This window comes from Quercus suber, unplaced genomic scaffold, assembly GCF_002906115.3.
Source record: "Quercus suber isolate HL8 unplaced genomic scaffold, Cork oak 2.0 scaffold_260, whole genome shotgun sequence".
In the NCBI taxonomy this organism is placed as follows: Eukaryota; Viridiplantae; Streptophyta; class Magnoliopsida; order Fagales; family Fagaceae; genus Quercus; species Quercus suber.
The window spans coordinates 107,821-119,162 of NW_027069716.1; positions in this window are offsets into that span (position 1 = coordinate 107,821).

Below are 11,342 nucleotides of genomic sequence, written 5' to 3' on the forward strand. Positions count from 1 at the left end.
CTAGAGGAAAACCTTGAATACACAAGGCCAATAAAAGAAAAAAAAAACTTTTAAAAATAATTAATTCTTTAATTACTAAACTTGATGCCAATGGGCTACAAGCCTACAACCGCTAACTTATTTAGAAAAACATTATAGAAATTATAGGACGGTCAAGAAAGAAACCCCAATTTGTGTAAGGCATAAAATCAAGCTAAAAAAATAAAAATAAAAATTTAGAAAGTGTCATATAAAATTACTACAAACCCTAAAACCATAAATAATGTATTATTAAATTGGAGGCTTAAATGAAGGAATTTTAATGAAAAGCAACATAGGTCACAACCTTAAGATCGTGAATTTAATTTTGTTAGGTTCTAAGATTTTAGGATCTTAATGTATTAAAACTTCAATATATAATGTTGGCAAATCATAATCAAAACATTTAGTCTAGTTTAGGCTGCTCAAAGTATGTTTATGTGTAAAGTTGGAATCGAGTGTACTGCAGGATTTATTATGTAAATCTGCAAGGCTGGATCGATCGAAAATTAGACTCGATCGATCGAAACTCGTGCAGATTGTTTTTCTACAGAATTTTCCAACTCAGTCAAAGCCCATATGTCGTGTAGGGTTTTATGTTTTGCATTAAGTATAAAAGGAAAAATCTTAGTCACGTTTTGATATTATTGTTTATGTTGTGTGTGTGAATCTCTTGTGAGATCTAGATGTGTTTGCCTTCATACACACTTAGGGTTATCAAGATCAAGATTGATGTCGAGAGCTTGGTGATAGCTTCAGTTGCTACATAAAGAGTTTAAAGAAAAACACAAGTGGAAGTATTTGTGATTGCTGTGAATCCAAGAAAGAAGTAATCCGTGAACTCGGAGCTGTCACGTGGTCGTAGTAGTAAGTTTTCTACTCGAGGTAGCAATATTAAGATGTTAGTGGTTTAAGTCACTATTGTAAAATTTCAATTCTTTCATAGTGTATCTGTTTTACCTTAAGGATAGCTAGGTTAAATCCTCCTCAAGTTTTTTACCGATTTGATTTTCCTAGGTTATCATATCTTTGTGTTTTTTATTTTCCGCATTGTTTACTTGATATAATTTACGTGTGTTAACCTAGATGTGAATAATTTACCTAAGTAATCACTTGGCTAAATAACTAGGTTAAACAACTTGTGTTTTAAGGAGTTTAAAAATGTACAAATTTAATACTCACATCAATTTCCTTTAGATTGCTAAATTTTATGCAATTTTGCATTATGGAAGATTTCTATTTGTACCTTTTTACCTTTTATATCGTTGCAACTTAAGATTCTCTACTCAAGGAAAACTTGAATTGCGTACTTTACATCAAAAAACAAACAGTAAGTCATCAACAAAATTGCTTTAACATGCTATTCCACACTTATTTAGGGAAGCAAGCAAGTGATTAATATCATTTTCATTTTATAGAAATTTATTTAATATCAGCTATCTGAAATGTGGTCAATCAATAAATTTTTAAGAATAGAAAAAGCCATTGTACTGAGTTACAAGCTTAAAATTTAAAACCATAATTTTAATGCATATTTTGCTATTCACTTTAAACTTTTACATTAAAAATCTAAATTTAGTTCCCTTGACTCAAGCACGATTTCTTTTTTATTAGTCTCAAATTTTATCACAGTAACGAGGGAGCCTTCATTATGATAACTCTTAATACTTGACGCACACACAATATATGTCAGCAATTCATTATGTTTGATATAGCAAATTAGCAACCAAAATTTTTATCACCAACAAGTAAAATAAGTTATTTCTCAACTACCACCACGCATCCTTTGCGCAATAGTCACTCCACAAGTATAATAAGTATTTGTGATGTGTGAGAGGTAAGGGTTGAGGTTCAAGTCTCCAGAATGAAGTTTTACACATATATACACCTAGATTAAGTTAGAGTAGAATTTTTATCTTTTATAAAAAAAAATAATAATAATAAAATAAAAATTACTTCTCAACTAAAGGTCTGTTTGGATACCACTTATTGCTAAAAATTGAAAACTGAAAACTCTGAAATAAAATAATTTTTAAATATGTGAATAGTACTGTGGGACCCAATTTTAAAGTTGTTTTTACTAAAAAAAAAAAGTACTTGCGGATCCTGTGAACAGTGTACAGGACCCACACGAAACTCATGGGACAGCACAAACACAAACGTTGAGGAAAAAATATTGTATCCAAACGTGCACTAAGTGATTTAGGTAGCTTATAGATTAAGTAGGGATCGATAGTGCTAAGCCTCTTTAGATATTTTGTAGTGAAGATGGTTTTTAATGTGGTTTCTAGCTAAGTTGATAATGTATTAATATTACCAGTGTTGACTTGGTACAATTTGGAGTTGGCGAGTGCCACAGCTCCGTTCTCCCCCTTTCCCCTCTCTAGAAGAAAAAGATAAGTTTTAAAGATGTTAAAGAAAAATCAGTCTCAATATATGAATATATTATTTGGTATCTGATCTTCTTGACTATGTGTAAAGATATAGAGAATGGACAATTTGCTTTTTTGAAAAGGAATATTTCTAAATTCCCCCTAAAGAGATCCCTCACAATTTGTTGTTTGGGTGTATGTGTTTACAACTGCTATGTTATAAACAAAATGGTGTTACAACTATCACAAATTTTATTAGGTAACTCTTATAAATTGTAATATCAATTTTTTTAATATAATTAGATAATACAATTAGGGAAGTAATAAAAAACATGACTTTAGATAAAATATAATTGAGGAAAATATATATCCAAGTTACCCTAATTAATATTTTAATGATTCATAGTCGATCCCAAAAATTTGGGACTAAAACTTGTTGATAATTCGATGAATAGATTGGAATGAGAGGATTTGAATCTTATATGTTTTTGTTAAAAAGCTCTTAACGATAATTCGATCGATAGATGATAGTAAATTTAATATTTTTCTATAAATTCACCTATCACTATTGGGAATGGAAAATAAGGTTGTGTAGCTTTACCTGTTTTATAAGTTTTATCACTTTGAACTCAAATTGCAAGAATCCAAATGCCTCATCTTTCAAGATATGTTCTTTGTTTTATTTTATTTATTTAGTTGTTTGTTGTGGTATTTCTTTTCATTTATTAATCAACAACTTGGCATGTGGAAGATGGAACCAACGATTAGAGTGCGAAGGTAACTTTACTTAATATTATAGCACTTCTCGAAATTTATATACATAGCCTTCCAAAATGTGAGCATTGATTTCTGAAACAGATCAAACTTCCAAAAGAAAAGTTTGATAATCAAATTAGGCCTCGAATGCATATTTTGGTGCTTTAAAAGCATGCACTTAAACACTATAAAATAATGCTTTCTCGACTTTTTGAAGAACCGACACACATCTTTTTAAGTATATGGATGAATGTGTATGAACAATGTGATTGATCCTCGTGCAATGCATGTGTACGTTCATGTACGCTACAGTACAACCAATAAGGTAAACAAAGAAAAAAAAAGGAAAATTACAGGCAAGTTCTGCTGATATAAAGGTATTAGACGCCAATTCCAATCGAATTTTGAAGCCTACAACATGAACCATAAAGGAATAAATACGTTGTTTATAGGATTTTGCCCATGCAGTTGGTATAATATTATATATATGTTTGATTCGAAATTATATGAGTATAGATACTTTTGATACCTTATACTAAAAGGACAATGTTACAGATATATCACTGTAAATAAAGTTTTTAAATTGCTTTTTGTTTAATAATTAAGTAAGATAAAGTAGAGAAAAGAATATAACAATTTATTTTTATCCTTAGTGTAGGATTAAAGTTCAATATCATAATATCCTAACTCAGTGTCAAAGGAGGAGCCAGACAACACTTTATGTGGCGATAGGTGAGTGAAATTTTGAAGAAAGGATGAAATCGCAACAAAGATTTTGATGGAAATTGGAAAGGAACCGCAACAAAAACTTCAATGGAAACTGAATAGGGACATATCATTTTAACTTGACAAGTACCTTGCTGAGAAAGAGAAATCTGAATTTGGCTCTGGCTAATTGATGGTTAGCAAAGGAAAGCTCCAATGGTCAAGTCAGTACATTGGTGGATGGTGTGGAAGTAAGAATATAGAAAAGTAACATTTTAAAGACTTGTTGACTTTGTTTAAGGAATGAAAGGGTATTTATAGAGTATGGAGAGATATTTTTGTTGAGAGATAGCCAAAATAACTACGCATAAGACTTGCTAAATGGTTGTTTTCTCAAGTTAGTTAAGGGGATGTGTGTCAAGCAGGAACCCTAACATTAAATGCAATGGCTGGTTGTTGAGGCATAATAACTATTTATGTGAAGGGTTTCAATGGATATTTCTTTTGAGGACAACCATACTAGGTGCATGATCAATAAATAAATTAAAAAAAAAAAAAAGGATCCATAGACTAGCAGCCAAGTTATCTTGAGATAGGTACGTAATTGTTGCATTCCTCTATACTCGGCTACTTGGCCATTGTGATTGGACATGGTCTTTGGTATTTGGTCATTGTTTGGCCATTGTGATTACCCACTATATTCGGCCATGGTCCTTGTTTGTTTTTAGACCCTTTAAAACACAACCAGATTAACCTAGTTAATTAGCCAAGTGATTACTTAGTCAAATTATCAGATCTAAGCTAACACAAATATATCATATCAATGTAAAGTGCGGAAAATAAAGAACACATAGATATAATGACCCAAGAAAGCCAAACCGGTAAAAAACCTAAGGAGGATTTAACCTAGCTATCCCTAAGGTAATACGAATTCATTATGAAAGAATTGAAGTTTACACAATAGCGACTTAGACCACTAACATCTTATTGTTACCTCAAGTAGGAAATTTACTACCACAACCACGTGACAGCTCCAAGTCCACAGACTACTTCTTTCTTGGATTCCCAGCAAGTACAAGCACTCCCGCTTGTATATCTTTAAGCTCTTGAATTAGCAACTGAAATGATCACCAAGCTCTCGACATCAATCTTGAGATTGGAAACCCTAAGTATATGTGAAGGCAAATACCTCTAGATCTCACAAGAGATTCACACACACAGCATAAATGGCTAGAGTTTTTCCTTTTATACTTAAGACAAAACATAAAACCCTACACATCAAACAGGCTTGGACTGAGTTGGAAAATTCTGCAAAAAACAATTTGCACAAGCTTCGATCGATCAAGCCAGGCAAATTTATACAGTAAATCCTGCAGAGCACTCGATTCCAACTTTATACTTAAACATACTTTGAGCAAGTCTAAATAAGACTAAAACATTTTGATCATGATTTGCCAACAGTATAAATTGAAGTTCTAATACATTAGTTCCTAATTCCTTAGAACCTAACAATCCTTGTACAATTTATATTCTTTATGGGATAAATGCCTTACCTCTCCCCCATCCCCCCACCCACCCCCTCAAAAAAAAAAAAAAAAAAAAAAAAACAACTGTGGCATTTCTTCTTTCTTACTTACTAAAAATACAAAAATTGTTAGGCATGTGGATTGACTATATATTGCTTCCATAGGAGTTAATATATACTTTTTTAATATCGACTTAAAATTACTATATAAACTTCATTGTCTTCTCTTTTTAACTTCACCACACAAACGATGAGACAGTCGACCTCTCCCTCATAAGGGAGAAGATATCTTATGCATCCGATATATACATTCTCTCTCTCATAAGTTAAAATTATATTGCTTGAGCTAATTAGATAGAATGATTTTTCGTTTATGAATAGAATGATATTATAAATATAAATTTATAATATCATTGATATTCAAATTGAATCTTATACTTTAAACTAGTTCAAGAACTCATTATTATATTTGAATTTGAACTTGACTTGTTCAATTATTGAGCCTAAACCTATTTATGCTTGAACTTCACTTGTATATTATGTAACTCAATTTATTTGCTTCTCTATTTTTCAAAATATCATATGCTTTACTTTGGGAACAAATTCATGACAATTACAAACTACTGTTTTTCAAAATTGCTTTGTACTATTAGAGGCCCGCTAACTCAATGGGCAGTAATGACACCTTTCATTAACCAGCTCTAATCTTCTGCCAGCACCTCTTTTTGGAAGAGGCCCAGAACTACTGGACATATCCTAGAGGTTGGCCCGTTTGTGTAAGATGATATTTTGGAAGGCCGCCAAGTACTATGGCCCACTTTCTCTATCAAAGCCTTTCTTAGGAATCTACCACTTATGGTTCAAAAAATATGGGGTAAAATATCATTTTTATCCTTAAACATTTGTAAACGTTTGTTTTTTGTGTTGAACTTTCAAACATTTCTTTTTTATTCTTAAACTTTGGAAAATATTTTATTTTTCATCATTTCGTCTATGTTTGTTAATTTATATCTTATGTGGCTTCATAGAATGATGATGTGGAATTTGACTTGAACCAAATTATTTTATTTATAAAATTATGGACAGATGGCAAAAAGTTATTGGCATACATGGATTAAATATTGAGTGATGTGGCATTTAAAAAAAAATTCAGCTCATATTTATGTTAACAATTTATTAGGATTTAAAATAAAAACTTAAAACACCAAAACATAAATAAATAAATAATTCCAATTCAAGCTGTCCATCTCCAGCGACGTTCAACCAAAACTTCCCAGATCTTTCATTTGTTTTTGATGTTTTGATGGTTTTTGTCGTTTATAGCATTTTCTTCTTTTATTTTATGATTATGTTTCGGATATTTAGGGTGTTATATACTGTGAGGACTAAGGAATGAATAAAGAAAGGGAATTTTTTCTAATTTTTGAGAAAACTCCATAAGCGTGGCTAAGAAACCCAGTAGTACTTCTTCCTTGTCATCATCATCATCTCCTTCTTCTTACTTTAGTGCTTGTCATCATTGCAAAATAGGATGAATGCTTGGATGGATTGAATTGATGAGGACATGGGTGGGTGGTGCATGGTTTCCAGAGAATAGAGCTTGAATTAGTGCCACCATCGTCAGATGAGAGGGGTTAAATTAGGGATTTACTTTAAATTTTGATAAATTATTAAATTAAAATCTAACCTATTAGTTTATTTTATTTTATTTTATGTGTGCCAACAACTCTTTGCCATGTATCTATAATTTTATAAATAAAATAATTTTCTAAGTCAAATACCACATCATCACTCTGTTAGGCCACATAGAATGATGATAAGTAAAATGTTTTGCAAAGTTTAAGAATGAAAAATGAACTTTTAAAAGTTCAGGGACAAAAAATGAACTTTTATAAAAGTTTAAGGACGAAAATGATGTATGGGGCCCATGGGCCTGATAGCCTCGACCCATCATATAGCAGGCCCAAGGCCCAGGCCGAGGAGCACAGGCTATTCAGGGCCAAGGTGAGGGAAAGCCTTTCCTTCCCAATCCACACCGAGGACCACCTTATCCTCGGCCTGACGAAGGTAATTTTGAGGAGAGACTAACCCCAAAGTAAGCTGTCACTCTCACATTTAATGCATTCAACTAACTCCCCTGGCCGCATTAATGGGGAGGTAACCCCTTGGCAGGATAACGTTGATCAGAGTGAACCACTTGAGTACCGATAAGGCCTCTGATGGGACGGACGGTCAGAAAAAAAGGCAAATAGATGATCAACAGATGGAAGGAGGGGATAGGAAGATAAAAACTATAAAAGAAAAGCTAGTAAAGTAAAAGAAAGAGGGGGAAAAAAGGGAGAACAATAAGGCCTCCTCGGCCACAGGCCGAGGAGCATCCCCCCTTTTGCAAAGAAACTCTTAGCACTTTTTATAAGAAAAGTTTATGTATGGTGATCGACGGCCAGCGCCTAAACCTTTCAACCCACTCTCTATAAATTATTGTTTGGGCTTATTAGGCTGAAAATCCGTCACTCATGGTCAATCCAAATTGAGTCCTTACATGATGTATTACCCAAAAATATATATTCTACTTTAGGTACCTCATAGTCTCAAACATAATTGACAATATTTCAGGTAAGTAATTTAGAGCATAATTTGGTCATAAGATTGTTGTGATAAACAACTAGCAGCTTAGGTTTTTTTGTTGGAATAATTTGATATTTACAATAAACAATGAAAAAAAATGGAGAATTTAAACATAAATGTCTCAATAAGATACAAAATATAATTCCTATATATAATTTAAATACTATTGATAGTCATTTTTATATTTTGTTAACTCTTTAAAAAAATTTGTATGGATATTATCAAGTATAAAATGTAAATTGTCTTTTTTTTTTTTTTTTAGTTAGTGTGAAGCACACATTTTTTACGATTCATTTATTCTAGACTCTTTGGTTTTTATACTTAATAACTCACTTGAATAAATATTTATGATGTGGTCCCACATTTAATTCTAAAATTAAGAAATAAAACTCTTTAAGAATAAATAATTTATGACACATGGCGCAAAATTGGAACTTTAATTTGAAATTCTTATTTGAGTTTTTCTCAATTTCACCTATAATTATTACTAGTATGTAACCCATGCGGAATGGTTAATTGTAAAGATGCTATTGGTCACATAGATGATAGAATTAAATAAAACAATGAAAAATATATATTGTATTTCATTATTTAAGTAATGCTATTGGCCTTCTTTTTTTTTTCTTTTTTTTTTTGTTTATCATACATAGGATAGTGTGGGGTCCGTGGGCCTGATAGCCTCAGTCCTTCATATAGCAGGCCCAAGGCCCATGCCGAGGAGCGCAAGCTATTTCTGAGGAGAAAGAAGGGCCTCCTCGGCCACAGGCCGAGGAGCATTCCCTCATTTGTAAGAAAACACTCAGCCATTTTTAAAAATAAGTTTGGGCATGGTGATCAACGGCCAGCACCTAAGCCTGTCAGCCCACTCTCTATAAATGTATTGTTTAGGCTTGTTGGGCTGAAAACCCAACACTCAATTCAAATTGAGTCCTTACAATTGGCGCCGTCTGTGGGAAGGATTAGGGTGCTGGCCGGTGCACCAGGTAAACGTTCCAAGTTATAAGTGTTTGTTTTACAGTAGATTGAGTAAGATAAGGTTCTAAGTTATAAGTATTTGTTTTACAGTAGGTTGAGTAAGATAAGGTTCTAAGTTCTAAGTGTTTGTTTTACGGTAGATTGAAAAAGATAACGTTCCAAGTTATAAGTATTTGTTTTACAGCAGATTGAATAAGATAAGAGTTCTAAATTTTAAGTATTTATTGTAAACAAAAAAAAAAAAAAAAAAAAAAAAAAAAAAAAAAAAAACCAAAACGAAAGAGAAAAACAAAAGATCTTGATATTATTAATTCAAACGTAGAAAAATTACATATTACAATCAGAGGCTCAGGTAGGCCTGTATTACAAGTAAATTTACAAGCTAATAGCCACCTGCTATTCCTAGCTACTCCTACAATCAGAGGCCCAGGTGAAGCCGCCCCAAGGGAGAACTAGCCGGAGGGAAGTGTCAACTCGTGCTTTTATTTGGCACCAAGAGAATGGGAGAGCTTGACACAAGGTGGAGGAGGTGAAGGACAATCATGCCCTCAGGCCCCCAACCACTCCCTCCTCGGCTGGGCAGAGCTGGAACAAAGAGAGGAGCAGACACAGGGGCTCGGGGGACCCTCCCCCGTGATGTTCCCTCGATTCTCTCCATTCCGCTCGAGTGTTGGCCATTGGAGACGGCAACACTCGAGCACCGCCCATGAGGTGAATTCATGCGCCTTCCTCGTTGGGGTGTGCTCCGAGGAAAGACGTGAGGTTCTTTAACAACACCCCTCTGGGATACCTCGAAGGGCACCATCAGGATTACGCCGAGACTCTGCCGCACCGAAAGCCCAGTGGGGGCTGCGGCCATGCCGGTTCTTTTCAGTCCCGGCAACAATTCCGGCGGGGTTGTTAAAAGGGCATGTGAAGTTGGAAGGAGATGTTTTGCTCTGGTTGCGTTGAGAGGTTCATGGGTTGTAGGGTAACCATCTACTTACTTTATATAGGGGATGGAAGTTTGGTGAGAATTAATTCATGCAGAATTCGAGAAGGGTATTATCAGCTGGATCAGTAATGAAGTCCCCAATTTCCAAGGAGGCCACGGACGGTTGGACTCGTGTCAATTTACGAGGGCATTAATGAAGGCGCGTTTCGTGCACCGGAGCGTCAAGCGCGGAATACGAACAGGCAAAGGGCGCTTCATAAATGAAAAAGATGGGGCCTCGAGTTAGAGATGAGATCAATGCCACGTGTAAAGATCCTAATCTGACGTAAAGAGTAATCATCTCCAATAAAGCGATCTGAGGGCAAATCCCTAATTACGAAAAATTGAAGTGGTAGACAGAACCAAGGTATTGCATGGTCCTCGGACCCAAACCTATGGTAAAACTACGCACACCATTATGTCTTATACAGAGAAAAAATTGAAGTGGTAGACAGAGCCAAGGTATTGCATGGTCCTCGGACCCAAACCTATGGTAAAACTACACACACCGATTATATTCAATATTTACAGAAAAAATTGAAGTGGTAGACAGAGCGAAGGTATTGCATGGTCCTCGGACCCAAACCTATGGTAAAACTACACACACCGATTATATTCAATATTTACAGAAAAAATTGAAGTGGTAGACAGAGCCAAGGTATTGCATGGTCCTCGAACCCAAACCTATGGTAAAACTACACACACCGATTATATTCAATATTTACAGAAAAAATTGAAGTGGTAGACAGAGCCAAGGTATTGCATGGTCCTCGGACCCAAACCTATGGTAAAACTACACACACCGATTATATTCAATATTTACAAAAAAAATTGAAGTGGTAGACAGAGCCAAGGTATTGCATGGTCCTCGGACCCAAACCTATGGTAAAACTACACACACCGATTATATTCAATATTTATAGAAAAGAATTGAAGTGGTAGACAGACCCAAGGTATTGCATGGTCCTCGGACCCGAACCTATGGGAAAACTAGATACTTACAGGAAAAACAAAATTACTGGGCATAGCCAAAGTGTTGCATGGTCCTCGGACCCAAACCTATAGAAAACTAAATAAGTAGTATGCATTACCAGGGTAGTATATGGTCTTCGGACTCGAACCCACAAAGAAAATAACTGCTCTGAGAAAAGCCAAAGCGTTACTCAATGTCAGGCGATAATACAACCTTTCGGTTTATATTTGGATGATAACAGATGGTCCCGTGATGCCAACTCCAGAATGGAATACAAATATTGAGTAGAATACAATAGCAAAACGAGCAAAATAAAGTATCATTAAATGAAAGCAAAATCTCAAGTATTCGATTCAAAAAGAAAGTACACGACTCCCTTACAATGCCACTGAGGCAGGAAACGAGATAGTATCAAAG